This window comes from Neltuma alba, unplaced genomic scaffold (genome assembly GCF_004799145.2).
Source record: "Neltuma alba isolate B1F8T4 unplaced genomic scaffold, ASM479914v2 tig00010174_pilon, whole genome shotgun sequence".
Classification (NCBI taxonomy): Eukaryota; Viridiplantae; Streptophyta; class Magnoliopsida; order Fabales; family Fabaceae; genus Neltuma; species Neltuma alba.
This window is the reverse complement of record NW_021635117.1, coordinates 811,822-825,610: the sequence shown is the minus strand read 5'-3', so window position 1 is coordinate 825,610 and position 13,789 is coordinate 811,822. Positions and strand designations below refer to the sequence as shown.

The 13,789-nt window shown below is 30.5% G+C and overlaps 1 long non-coding RNA gene across 1 annotated transcript; it reads right to left on the bottom strand.

Annotated features, from left to right (window-relative positions):
- Positions 1-12,289: 12,289 nt before the first annotated feature.
- Positions 12,290-13,338, bottom strand: LOC114754622 (uncharacterized). Its single transcript, XR_003741219.1, has 2 exons — positions 13,193-13,338; positions 12,290-12,768 (listed from the first exon to the last, which is right to left on the bottom strand). It is a non-coding gene; the product is annotated as an uncharacterized LOC114754622 (long non-coding RNA).
- Positions 13,339-13,789: the final 451 nt, after the last annotated feature.

Below are 13,789 nucleotides of genomic sequence, written 5' to 3'. Positions count from 1 at the left end.
GTTTTTTTGCCTCGAAAGCTAATGAACTTCATCGAGGTATCATTTTAAAAATGTAAAAAAATTTTAGATACATTCAAAAACAGTAACTAATTTTAACTTAATTTCTTAATCTATATTTATGTTCATAGTAACATGTCCTTATAACAATAACCAAAAGGGAATACTATTTGTTTAATAAGTGAAATCTCCTTGCACCATTACACTGTTTTCTCATTTTTTTAAAATAATAACATCTTATGATTCATATGAGATTTCCCGTTTATATCGTCTCTTGGCATTAATTACTACACACACACACACACACACACACGTCTCTTCATGGGTAATAGGTGATCGTAAGATTTGCCGCAAGAAGCTGATGTTACCAGGGAACTGTGGTGGCTACGAAGTTTATGATTGCATGGTTGAGTTTAAGACGAAGTTTGGAGAAAAATCAAATCCTTCAAACTGCAATTGTGTGACCCTTGTTCTACAAGGCCAATGCGAATGTGATATTATTTTTCCATGAAATGAAACTATATATATTTATTATATCTATGAGATTAATAATAGTACAATGTTATTTGTCCTTTTGAATCGATAAAATGTGTAATGTATCCTTCGAACTGCAACGGTTGATGGAATGCAAGCAGCACTAAGTACCTCTTGGTTCAATCCTCACTTCTCCTCTCTTATGGAGAGAGGGTTAAATTGTTTTTAAAAAAAAGAGGGAAAATTATGTTGGATCATTATTAATTATAAAAATCACACTGGGCAAAATTTGATTAGGAAATTGGACTCAATAGATATATAAGCAAATGTACCTAATTTTTTTCTGAAAGAACTATTGATTTATTTTCTTGTACCAATGGCTAAATATAAACCTACAATGCATATCAAAGTCGAAATAATTTTATTATCATTAACCAATTGTTAATGAAATTTTAATTGACATAGTATATATTTATCATTCAATATAATAATTTTCCATTGAATGATTCAATTTCTTTAGAGACAGAATCTCCTAAATTAAATGTCCATACATACATCTAAATATAAATTTAGTAGTCCAACATACGTTTAGTTATTTTCCAAATTGGCAAAACATCCTCTATAATATAAATACTTGAAAGCACCGGAACTCGTCCACCAGTCATCATCTTCACATAGCTAAAAAAGATGAAGTTGGGAGCTACTCTCACTCTACTTGTCATTATTTTCTCAATTTTTAGCCGTCACACCGGAGTTCATGGTATATTATTTCTTCTATTAATATCGGTTAGCCAGTTTTTTTTTTTTTCCTTTCAATTTTTCCGCACCGCGATTCATAAATATCTTATTAATAAATTTCTGTATAACTATACACATTACATACATATAAACACAGTTAGCTTTGATTAACAACCCATTTGGAAGCTAACCCGACTCTTGATTTTCTCTTCTCTCTATCGCCCAAGTTAGTTCGACCCCCTCCCTCTCTCTAATCGCCAAGCCGATCTCCTCCCCCAGCTCTTTCCTTTTTATGCGTCAAACCTCTCAAATGGGCCGAGGTAAAAGAAAAGGATAAGAGACTGAGAGAGTCGAGAGTGGACCAAATTTTCTAATGGGTTCTAAATTGAAGTGTGTTTTGTGAGGCTATTAAGTGAGACAAAATAAAATGTTATGCTTCAGGTTAGAATACATATATTTTTAATTTTGTCACTTCAGGACAAATAAAATTTCACTCTTTATCATAACATTTAGGGTTAACATTTGCCAACATATGTCATACTCACACACACAGACCCCACATAAAAATGGTGAAGTGAGGAGCTATTCTCACTCTATTTCTAGTTATTCTCTCCTTCTTTGGCCATTGCATTCAAGTTCGTGGTATGCTGATATCAACTAGTTACATTTTCTTTTTCCTTTTTACTTCCTTCGGTCTTCATTATAAGATCGATCGCCTCCATGGTTTTTAGTATCAGAAACTCTAAATGTTGTTTTCAAAATATTAATCAATATCTTCCTAAATACATGTCCTTATAATAAGAACCCAAGGTGCTATTATTTGTTTAATAAGTGAAATCCTATTGTTCTCCCCCCTCCCAAACATCTTGATTCCATATGATATCTGTGTCTATGTATCCTGGCATTACTAAGCATATGTGCATTAACATCGAACATAGAATAATACATATTTACTGTATTGATGATAACGTCATCCTAAGATTTGTCGCGAGAAGCTGATGTTAGTAGGGAACTGTGGTGGCAATGGAGTGTATGACTGCGTGGTTGAGTTTAAGAGGAAGTATGGAGAAAAATCAAACCCTTCAAATTGCGACTGTACAACCATTGTTCTACAAGGCCAATGCGAATGTGATATTATTTGTCCATGAAATGAAACTATACGTGTTAGTATTTGATATTAATAATGGTACAACGTGATTTGTCCTTTTGCATCGATCAAATGGATCCTTGTTATTATCATCTGGATTTGAAGAAAGATTTCTATTTTCTAAGTAAAAACCTTTTGGTTTGTCGTCAAGCTTTTGTAATCAATTTTGCAGCTAAAATTTTAGAAAACTGCTGCAAGTCGCCAGTGAACTCAGGTTCATGAGTTCAGAAACATCCAAGAGTGAATTTAGAGTGGATATAGTTGTAGAAAACAATAGCTTCTTCGACGAGATCACAATACAAGATATGAACAACTTTGGTGGCTTTCTATAAGACTAATGTGATGCTAATTAAGCAACCAAGCTAGAGAACAAGAGTTGTTTGTCGTGTTCACTTATCATAAATTTGAACAATTTAATTGAGTAAGACCTATTAAAACAAAACGCGGACAGAAACAAGTACCAGACACACACAAATGCGTACTGAAACCAGGGAGCAACAATGATGCTTATACCTTTGGGGATGTTCTTGTAGCCTACTCACTAGGAAAAAAGCAGTTGCATTCACCAACAAGTGCTTGGTTGAACCGACAAGGGGTTCATTCAGCTTAACCAATAACCTTGTGGTCAAGTCCTAAGGATGCAATTAAACTTGTTGAAAGAGCCTGCCATCCAAAGTGGTCTTACAAAGGTCGATCCGAAATAATAAGTTACTCATATATCTGATAATAGGATTGTCACGCCTCCTTCAATATCCCATTACATGTTAATTGGAACCATTAGAACGTGTTTCGCAATGTTTCGTAATGAAAAATTTCAGTTTCAAAATTTCATCTTTAATTCTATCCGTACACTATTCATCCGAATTTAAACCAACTTTGAAAAGTCATAACTAATTCTAGAAAAATCAAAACGAGGTGGTCCCAATTTTTGTACGAACCTTGCTAAGAGTTCTATAGAAAAAAAATATTAACTGGACTCAATTCCATCGAGAAAAGCCCTAGAAAATTTGACAAAGTGTACTGTTCATATGATTAATTTTTGAATTTTCAGTATTCTTGACCAACTTTGGAAGGGCATAAATCTTAGCACAAAACTCTGATTTTAATGTTTTACTTATTTTAAAGATAAAATTGAGATCAAGCAAGATTAACAATTAAATTATAATTCAAAGCTACCTTTTTAACACTTATCCACTAGGTTACTTTAGGTAACAAAGCTTCTCCTTGGTTCCTCCTCACAATGCCTATTAAACCAAGTGCAAACATAGGCCACATTAATCACTAAACAACTTAATTACAACTTTTGAACTTTAACTTGATAATTTCCCTCCTTTTTCTTTGATTTTTAACAAAGTGATTCCTCCTTTAAAATCAATAATCTCATGATTCATTTCCACACAATTTTTCATAAGGAATCCAAATATACAATCAGATTTTTAAAATTCACACTCCTTCCCCATGTATTCAGCTTGACTGACTAGGGTATATAAACTTTCAAAAATTCTATTTTTAATTCCAATGATTTTAAACACTTTCTAACAGCATATCCCTACACAAAAACATATTTTAAAGCCATTAAAAGCATCAAATCAAGCCAAAATAATCAGCTTCTACATGAACAGTAGTAGGTCGAATTGAAGCTCTAAATCCCTAGGTGGATTTTCTTCCAAAAATCAATCCATACACCATCTAATCTTGCTTATTTCACTTGATTATTAAGGTTTCTATCCTTCCCTAGGCATCACATGGCTAACCAAAATTTACAGCATTTTCCCATGATTTTCCAAGCCACAATCCTAATCCAATTAATGTAAAATTTAGGGATAATGATGCTTAGACATACCTTAATGTTTCCCTTGTATAAGTTAGATGATTCCTTGCCTAAAATACTTTAAAATTTCAAAGGAATAGGGCTGGAGCTACAATGACAGAGTTTCCCTTTATTTTTCCAATTTTCCAATATTTATTTGTATATTTGGAGGGGATATTTATAGACCAATTGAGCTGCCTCCCACTCTGGTTTTTGGATGACCAAATGGCAGAAAAATGGGGTGATTTGGCAGCCATCAAGTGTCACTTAAGTTCAGATTTGAACAAGTGTCCAAACTCTAAAATTTTCCAATAATTATCCTTTAATTTTTGCATTTTATTTAGTAAAAATAAAGGGACCTGGAAGCTGCACAAAAAATTGGGCCCTTATTGGACTTAATTTGGGCCCCACAAATGGTTTGGGGTGGTCTAAAAAGATGGCCTACAATCGAAATCAAAATCCCAAATCAATTTGAAACTTTATCAGTTAATATTCATTAGTAATATTTCATAATTTTTTCAGACCTCTAAAAATTTATTTCTCTTCATAATAATTCATATTTTAATATGAAAATATGATCTAAAAATTTTCAAAATTTTTTACCACCCCTAGGTATTTATTTTGAATTTTCTCCGATTAGGCCTCTATCGGTAAATCTAAAGGAAAATAAATTCCCTAAAATTAATTCCTAATCTCTCAAGGCCTAAAACTAATTTTATAAATTCAAATAAATATTTATATGAATTATCATCTTTTTTTCCAAATTTATTGAGGCCTCCAACTAGTTAAAATAATTATTTTCCTTTGATTTTCTAATATTTTCCCAAAAAATCTCTGTTTACAGAAAATTCCGTAATAATTTATTTTCACTATAATTCTACCTTTCAGGCCTCAACTTAGTTTCCAAAAATTCTAATCTATACTTTTCTCATTTTTTGGAAATTGTTTAGAATTTTTCTCAAATTTTTTCATTTTGTCCTTCCTAGACCGATAGTTACAAAAGTTCCAGCCCGGACCTTATCGGGGTTTCACATCAAAAGTTATTTCATCTCTCCATCTAGTCTCTACATTGATTCTCATCCTAATTTTTAATTCTCTATATCCAGGCAAAATTTTCCTGGATGTGACAAGGATTAAAAAAAATGCACTAGATATTAGGGACTAAATACTTACTCAATTGTTCATGTAGGAATGGGGATGCTCGTCCTAGCATTTCAATTGTTACCAGCCCTGATGATAGCACACAAAAGCAGATACCATTTGAGATTGCGCATGGACGATAATGATTATTTTTAGTATTTGTATGTGCCTTTTGTGTTTCTGTCTATTTTGTTTTAATAGGTCTTATTTAATCAAATTCTACTCCGATGCTATTGTCGGCTGACTAAGTTGTACTATTAACAAGAGTAAAGTGAAATTACTTTTTTCCCCCCCTCTTCTAATTAATTAGCTCGTGTGTGTGTGTGTGTGTGTAATGCCATTTGTGGTACTTAGGTCTAAAAGATTATATAAACAGTGAGAACCTTGGTGCATTGCGCTGAAAATTTAGTGCAAGTAAAATATCTTGCGTGTTCGTGAGAAACAAACATATCAAAAGAGAAATAAAGTATATTTCCTATGGTTCTAAATGTAAAAATTAGACAGGTAATTTGTGAGGATTAAAAAAACTTAATTAAGTTAGTTACATTAATTTTTCAAAAATACTCACGATGAAAAACTCCCTTTCCCAATTAATAGGGAGAGTTTAGAAAAAGATTATGAATTTAAAAAAGTGAATTGAAATCTTATATTTAAAACTATAATAATTCATTTAGTAGCTCTTAGATTTAGAATAGTATGTTGTGGGTGACTCACCTCTTCTTGTTATAAAAAAAGAAGAGGACGAAGAAGATGAACGATCTTATCGTGTGGTTCATGATAGATGGACTGTATTCTATTTCTCCCACGACATGCAGCAGTTATAAAGATCATGAACAAGAAATTACCATAGATAAATTTCATAGAAAATAAATACATTTTTTTGGTGATACTAAATAATTACAACTTAATTCAAAAGTAAGTCATATTTAAATAAATAGTGGCAATTTGCTTTTAAATTCCACATGATCAAAAAGCTTACTAATTATATTAATTACTCTGCAATTGAAGTAGAATTTGAATAAATAATTGTACAATCAAATTAAATGTGTAATAAATTGTAACTAATAATAAAATTCAACTTTAATTCCAGTAAAAGAAAATCTAATCAATCAGAATTAATTATAAGATTTTTGGTCCAATTAAATCAAATAGTATTTACCATATTTAATGAGTAGAATTTAAACAATCCAGCATTCAAAGCTCATAAAGTAATCATATGTCTGACCAAATTTCAATAAAAGCTCAATTTGCATTTATTTAGCATTGAATCTCAATATCGAAGTCTCCTTTGTTGAGAAAAGAGGACCTACGATCAAAGAAACAAACAAATTCAATATCCGCAAATTAATGAATCTCTTCCTTTTCCCTGGTCAGAAATCAATAACTTATTTGGAAGAGTAAATTAAATTATACTATTTGCCCTATATATACACACGCATGCACTTAAACGCCCCCTTATAAATACTCTCAGACAAGAGTCATCTTCTCATCTTCATCACCAAGAAACTGCTTGAAGGAAAGATGATAAAGTTGGGAGCCGTTCTGACTCTATTTTTACTTGTCCTTTCTCTCCCTGGCCATCACACTAAAGGTACGATTAATTATCTCTTCCAATATTATCTTTTATTACCAAAAAAAACATTTATTGAAAGCATATTTAATGATATATTGATTTTGATGAGAATTGAAGGAATAGGCGAATCTCGGGAGAAGGTATGCCATGTGAATATGACTTTACCGGGAAGGTGTGGGAAAGATGGAGCCATAGCCTGTCTGGACAGCTTCCTGCTTAAGTATGCAGCTTCTCAGATGCCTCGCCACACCACATGCAAGGACGTTGCTGGCCATCGCCTTTGTGAATGTGACATTACTTGTTGGTGATGATGAACACCATAAAATTCCAAATTATATATCTGAAGTTATAAACTAGGCTCATCTCCCCCCCCCCCCAAAAAAAACCCCTAATGAATCTAGGGTTTATGTTATGGTCTCATAAAGCACTACTGTATTAAAAGAATTAATGATTTAAATCCTATATGTTTTTAAATCAATTATATAGATACATAAATATATAGTGTCACGGCAAAATCCGACAACAAACCGTAAAGCTTGCCTTTATTTCATGAGCTCATAAAACATTATCGCATTAAAATTAATAATGAAATATATAATTGAATCTTATCAGATTTTTTCATACTTATAATGTATCACCTCCGTACTTTTTATAAAATCCAAATAATTGAATTGTGTGGTTTAAAAATATTACTGTTAAAATTAACTAAAAGTAATAAGTGGATAAGAAATATGTTTTTTTATCAAATATATCTTTAAATAAGTTATGTGAGAGATAAATAATAAGATAAAAGATAAAAGATTAGGTCTGAGAAAATGATAATGCAACTAGTTAGAATAAAATTCGTAAAACTATATTTAATATTCAGATATTGAATTGGCTCCCCCAATCGTGTTTCTCTTAAGATAAAAGAAAAGATAGGTAATTTTTCTTTTCAAAGTTATTGTCCCACTAAAAGAAATGTTCTTGTGATGGGCCGTGATCCTGTTCTACGAGTAACTTATAATAAAAAATAGTGGTAAGAAAATCAATTAATTGATATCTTTTAAGCATTAAAGACCTTATCCCGGAGAATCCAAATCATCATTAAATTTTCTTTATTTGTTCTAGATTTTTTTAATTAGTTTCAAAGTATATATATAAATGATGGAATAAATTAATTGTTGGCACAAATACATATAAATCAATTACTTCCTGTTAAACTTTAGCGCGGGCTTGATTTTTTTTATTAGTTTTGATTAATAAATTATTCTAAAAATCATTTTTTAAGACGTAAGGTAGCTCTTTCAGCGTAGTAGGTTTCCTTCCATTTAGGAGATTCAACCTCTATCTCTAGGTAAAAAGAATTGAGTTTGTATACACTTACTAAGTAAGCAACTAAGAAAAATAAAAAAATAGTAAACATTACACTCATATATGCTATATCTTACTTAAATAGAATTGTTTAATTGTTTATAATTATAGTATTATATTGTTAAAAATAAAAACACAATCTCATAACAATAACCTCACCCAGAAGGATTTGACGCAGAAAATGAACCTTGATCTGTTTCGTGCCATAGGCAAATAAAAAGCTTATTTACGTTGATTTGTTTATATAAACCGACATAGATTACTGTTATTACGTCGTTTTTGAATAAACGACATAGTGAGTTACAATATTCTACATCGGCATTTAGAACAACTGACATAGTCAAAGATCTTGTAACTTAATAGCATTAATACTTTTTCACAAGTAAGAGGTCGCATGTTCAATCATGTTTGTAACTTACGACTACAGTATTTGCCTCTTTAATTCAAAAAAAAAAAAAAGAATAACTGACGTAGATATGTCTTACCATGTTAGACACCTAAAAGTCCATGTAAGCAAGTCTTTAAGAATCCAACCTATATAGGGGTATATTTGGAAAAAAAACTGTATTTGCTACATATTAATTGCTTTTAACTAATTTTAACTGTTTTTTTAAACTACGTAATTTAGTTAAAAGGATCTTATAATAAGGGATGGAGTAGTATGTCACTAGTTTGACCATTAGTCTAACTAGTTGAATTAAGAAAATAATGACCCATCTGCTCTTCATCTATACTATATATAACCCAGAAGGGTTGAAAGAACCCGAACATATATTTCAGAGTTTTTTCACATGTAATCAGAATTTTAATACATACTATTCATGAGCAACAGCTAAAACCTAAGTGCGAAGACATCATAAGAAGCCAATTCAGAGAGCAATAGAATTTATTATGTTATACTCCCTCCTTTTCAATTCATCATAAGGAGTCGCTTGAAATATATACTAGTATATTTCTCTTTTTTCACTATCTCCTCCCGACCAGCCGTTACCGAAAAAGGGCTCTAAACTAATTTGTTCCCCTAATTACTGGCAATGTCTCCTTTGCTTAATCATATAATAATATACCCATAAATACATTATTTTGATCCACAATAAAAATTAAAATAATTAGTATATCACTCAAGATTTAACAATTGATGCAAGAAGAGATATGGTTATGGAAAATGAGACTAAAGAGCCATGGTTATGGAAAATGAGACTAGAGAAAGTAGCTAAACTGAGTTTAGGTTGTTATTGACCGGCAAATACTAGAGCATGAGTGGAAGGAAGGAAGAGAAATGTGGAAGCCAAAATCAGTAAAACAATTAGAATAGCCTTCTTCATTATATTGTTATAACAACTCTCTCAATTTTTGGCTTTTCAAGGCTCATACAACACTAACCCATTGTCTCCATTTTTAATCTCGAAAGCCTAAACACATAGTTGAATTGTATACTCCATTTATACTCATCTAATCCTATTTATAAGGTAAAAAATGGAAGCTGATTTAAGTGCTCATCCGAAGGTCATCCCATCCAAACTGTCCAGACATAATCTGGATGGTCCTGATTTAGTGTTTTTAATGTTTACTTTTTTTAAATAATTTTTTATAACGAGTATAGAATATAAAATAAAAATAACATCTTAATCATCACTTTATCAAAAGATGATTTTCTTTATTTATAAATAATTAATTAAAAAATCCTATTTGGATCATTTAGATCAAATCTGAACATGAGCTTTAGGTACTGGTTCTTTTTCTTTTTTTGGTGAACGCTGTGGGTAATGGCTCTATAGAGAGAGTATTTTTTTCAATCTTTAATTTAAGTAATCTTATTAAATTTATTATAGCAATACATACTTTTACTCTCAATTTATTGTTTTATAAATTTTTATTTTGTTGGAAAGGGTGAGAGTGTGTGTGTGTGTGTTAAATAGGCGGGGGTAAGGTTGAAAACTTACTAAATCCCAATACAGAATTGATGAGATTTAAGATTTTTCTTACTTCTGATAAAATATGTTAAAAGTGTCTTATATATAAGACTACAGGAGTAGTTGATATTACAAAATTTCTATTTTGATTAAATTGTATTCTCAGCTTTATTGCTTGATTAAGATTTTTAAAGAAACTCTTGCATTGACCAACCGTTTTAAAATGTGAAGAATGTCAAGTACTCATCCAGTCCTAAATATAAAACCCATTTTGTAGTGACTGAGGAGTATGATTTATTTTTTTCATTGCTATAACCAATGGTAAAAAAAGAAAAAAAAAGGAGCAAAAAGAGATATTAAAAAAAAAAATTTTGACGAGGTCATAGGAAGACTTGCTCATTGACCCGAGAATGAACACAACATAGATGCTGTCACGAGGAAATTGAAAGGGGTCAGTGAGAAAAGGAAATGAGAGGTAAAGAGATGAATTATAATTATAAAATACAAAAATTTCCACCAATATATGTACTAGCTCATTGACTTGAGAATGAAAACAATTTAGACGCTGTTTCCTGGAAATTCATAGAGTCACTGTTAGAAAAGCATGAGAAAGATAAATAACAATTCATCTTAATTTTATAAAATTACCGTAGAATTAGATTAGTGTGCTACTTACCTGTTGGTAGGTCGAATTATAAAGGACATTATCTGATTTCAGATTAAATTAGTATTTGAGGGACAAAATAATAGTGGAGGAAAATGACTAAAGAAAGTTGGATAAATTGCCAACATTATATATTGATAGAACAAATTCCTTTATTACGACTAAGACTTAGAAGCAAGGCTGTTCACACTTCCTTTAGGAAAATTCTTATAGTACTTCAATTTGAATAGGTTTACAACAATTTCCAACTTCCAAAAATAGTATTTCAATTTGTTGGCAAAGGGATTTTTAACATCGAAAGTTATGTTCGATATTAATTGAGTCCAACCTACGTTGATAATTTACCCTTCATTCTTGAGTCCAAATTCATTTGCTTTCGGGTTTTTTTTTTTGGATCAGTAGTGCTTCAGTTGCTTTTATAAAAATATGCTTTTGCGTTCTCCATTTTTCTGTATATGAATCGCCCAAATTATATTAAATGAAACTAATATAAAATAATGTAAAAATATGCACAATAAAATTACATGATAGAAGACGAACTTCATATATTTATTAAATTGAATCGTAGCAAATAAACCATATTCTTAATTTAAATCAATTAAAGTTCTCTAGTTCATAAGAATTTGCCTTATAATCCATTAATCTTTGAATTCAAGTCTCGCTATTAAAATAAATATTATGTTGGGAGGCGATCTATAGATATATCTATCTGTAAGTGCTTTTGGAGTTATCATGACTCTATTCATCTAAACTTCTTTTTATGAAAAAAAAAATTGCCTTAATTTGATGAGAAAAACTTGATGCCAAAGAAGAAAGAAACGTGAAGTCAAAATGTATAACAAAAGACACATGACAATAATTGTACGACTAATGAGTAATGAATATTAAAATAAACTTCCAAATTGAATAGGTCACAGAAAGACTTCACCGTTGACTTGAAATTAATGAAAACAATTTAAAGTCGATTTCTAGGAAATGGGTATTATTTTGTATCGTTTTTCCTTTAACATAAGTAACTTGAACACAAAAGATGGTAAACATTTGCTAATATGAAATAATTATTTTAAAAATGTTGGGATTACGAATTCCATTTATGTATGAAGAGCCATTTCTTGAACATTTAGAGTGAGAAATGGCCACTTTCTTTAAATGTTTTTAACTCTTTTCTCATAGGGTTCAGCTCGTGAGAAATTTTCCATGGGGATGATTAGAGAAAACCAAATTGAGCTACTTGCATAAGTAGAAAAGGTGGCCAGATAACATTTAAATAATATAAAATAAAAAATTGAACGCGTTACTTAAATATGCTATACTTAATTAACTTAATTTTATCACTTTTAATTTATCTAATTCTAACTTTTTTTTTTCCTCAAGTGATGCAATGAATTCAATAATTCAAGATTTGGACCATTCCCCTCAGTTTTTCTTTTTCTTCCCAGAAGCAACTCTATGAATTAACTAATTAAAAAGATGGCAAAAAGGCCAGGAGCGGAGTTAATTCTTTATTTCAAATACAACACCAGCACATAAATTTAAGAATTACATAATTCTCACACTCAAAAGTACATAGAATTCATGAGAAACCTAAACCTGCACTTCCCATGAAATAATCTAGGCAGGAAGACATTATTCCTCAAAAGAGAAATGATAATCAAAAGCTGAAACAACACACATGATACAGAGACATGACAGTAATTTATTTAATAATGGATTATTAGGAGATTGTTATTATGATCTTCCACCAAGCAAAAGGACTATATATTATGATTATTATACTTTATACCTATCATTCGTATATTTCTTTTATTTCCTACTTATTACAGTCACGCACATAGGGACTGCAAGGAGCTTTTGGAGTTGGCTTTTCTCGCGGAAGGCAAGCAGTATAACGAGAATTAGGAGCACATTTTACTGCAGGCTTATTCTTCTCCGAACCTGGCGAGGTTATTGGCGTCCTTTCTGCATCGTCATCATATATAAACATCAATATAACATGCTCATCGGATTCTATTTATATAAGTTGTGATTAAATTTTTAATATGAATGTACTGTTTTACTTTTTATTTATTATTGTGTATAAATTATTATTTTCTTGAAAGGTGTATATAATATATAAAGGTAAAGTAAAAAAAAAAAAGCTATTAAATTTTAAAGCAGAGTTAATAAAAGTTAAGGAAAACATATGTTGCAAATAAATGATTTATAAATAGGACCATAGGAGTATCAATTTAATAAATTCAAAAATCACAATGAAAAATAATTAATTAGCAAAATAGTAATTTCATAACTGAGGCAAGATGTTAGTCACAGTGAATGAGATTGTAAGATGATGATGATTATTATGATGATAAAGCAGCAGAACAAACGAAGTTGAAGTTGCTACCTTGTAATAGACGTGCATGAGCTGAAGAGGGAAGGAAGAGAAATATGGCAGAAACCCAAATGAGAAAAGCAATTAGAATAGCCTTCTTCATATTTTACAGCAATATATGACTCTTGTGATTTGGCTTTTGTATATGCTACACTTACTCTTCCTCTCTATTTATAGCTCTAGGAAAGAGGAGCACAGTTGAAATGAAGGGCTTTCAATTGGTACAAGTAAGTTTGACTTGGTCGTAAAAGTTCTTCAGTATTGGTTTCTCACAGTTCCCACCCACCTAAATATCTTGCTTCCAAGAATACTAGCTAATTAGTGATTATCTAATTAATTTCTTCTTTCATTTAAATCCAGTCAGAATATAAACTATTGTTTGCTATTCTCCTTCCTGTTTTTAATATAAAACTTATTTAATTAATTTAAAAAAATTAAATAAATCAAATAAATTACTTAATTATAACATATGTTACATAATATCTTTAAAATATCTATGCATATCATTGGATTATAGAGTAGTTTATAAATTAAGTAAATCGGTTTTAAAAAATAATGAATGCAAATATTTCAAAGTAATTTATTTAGCTTTTTTAATGTTTCTAAATT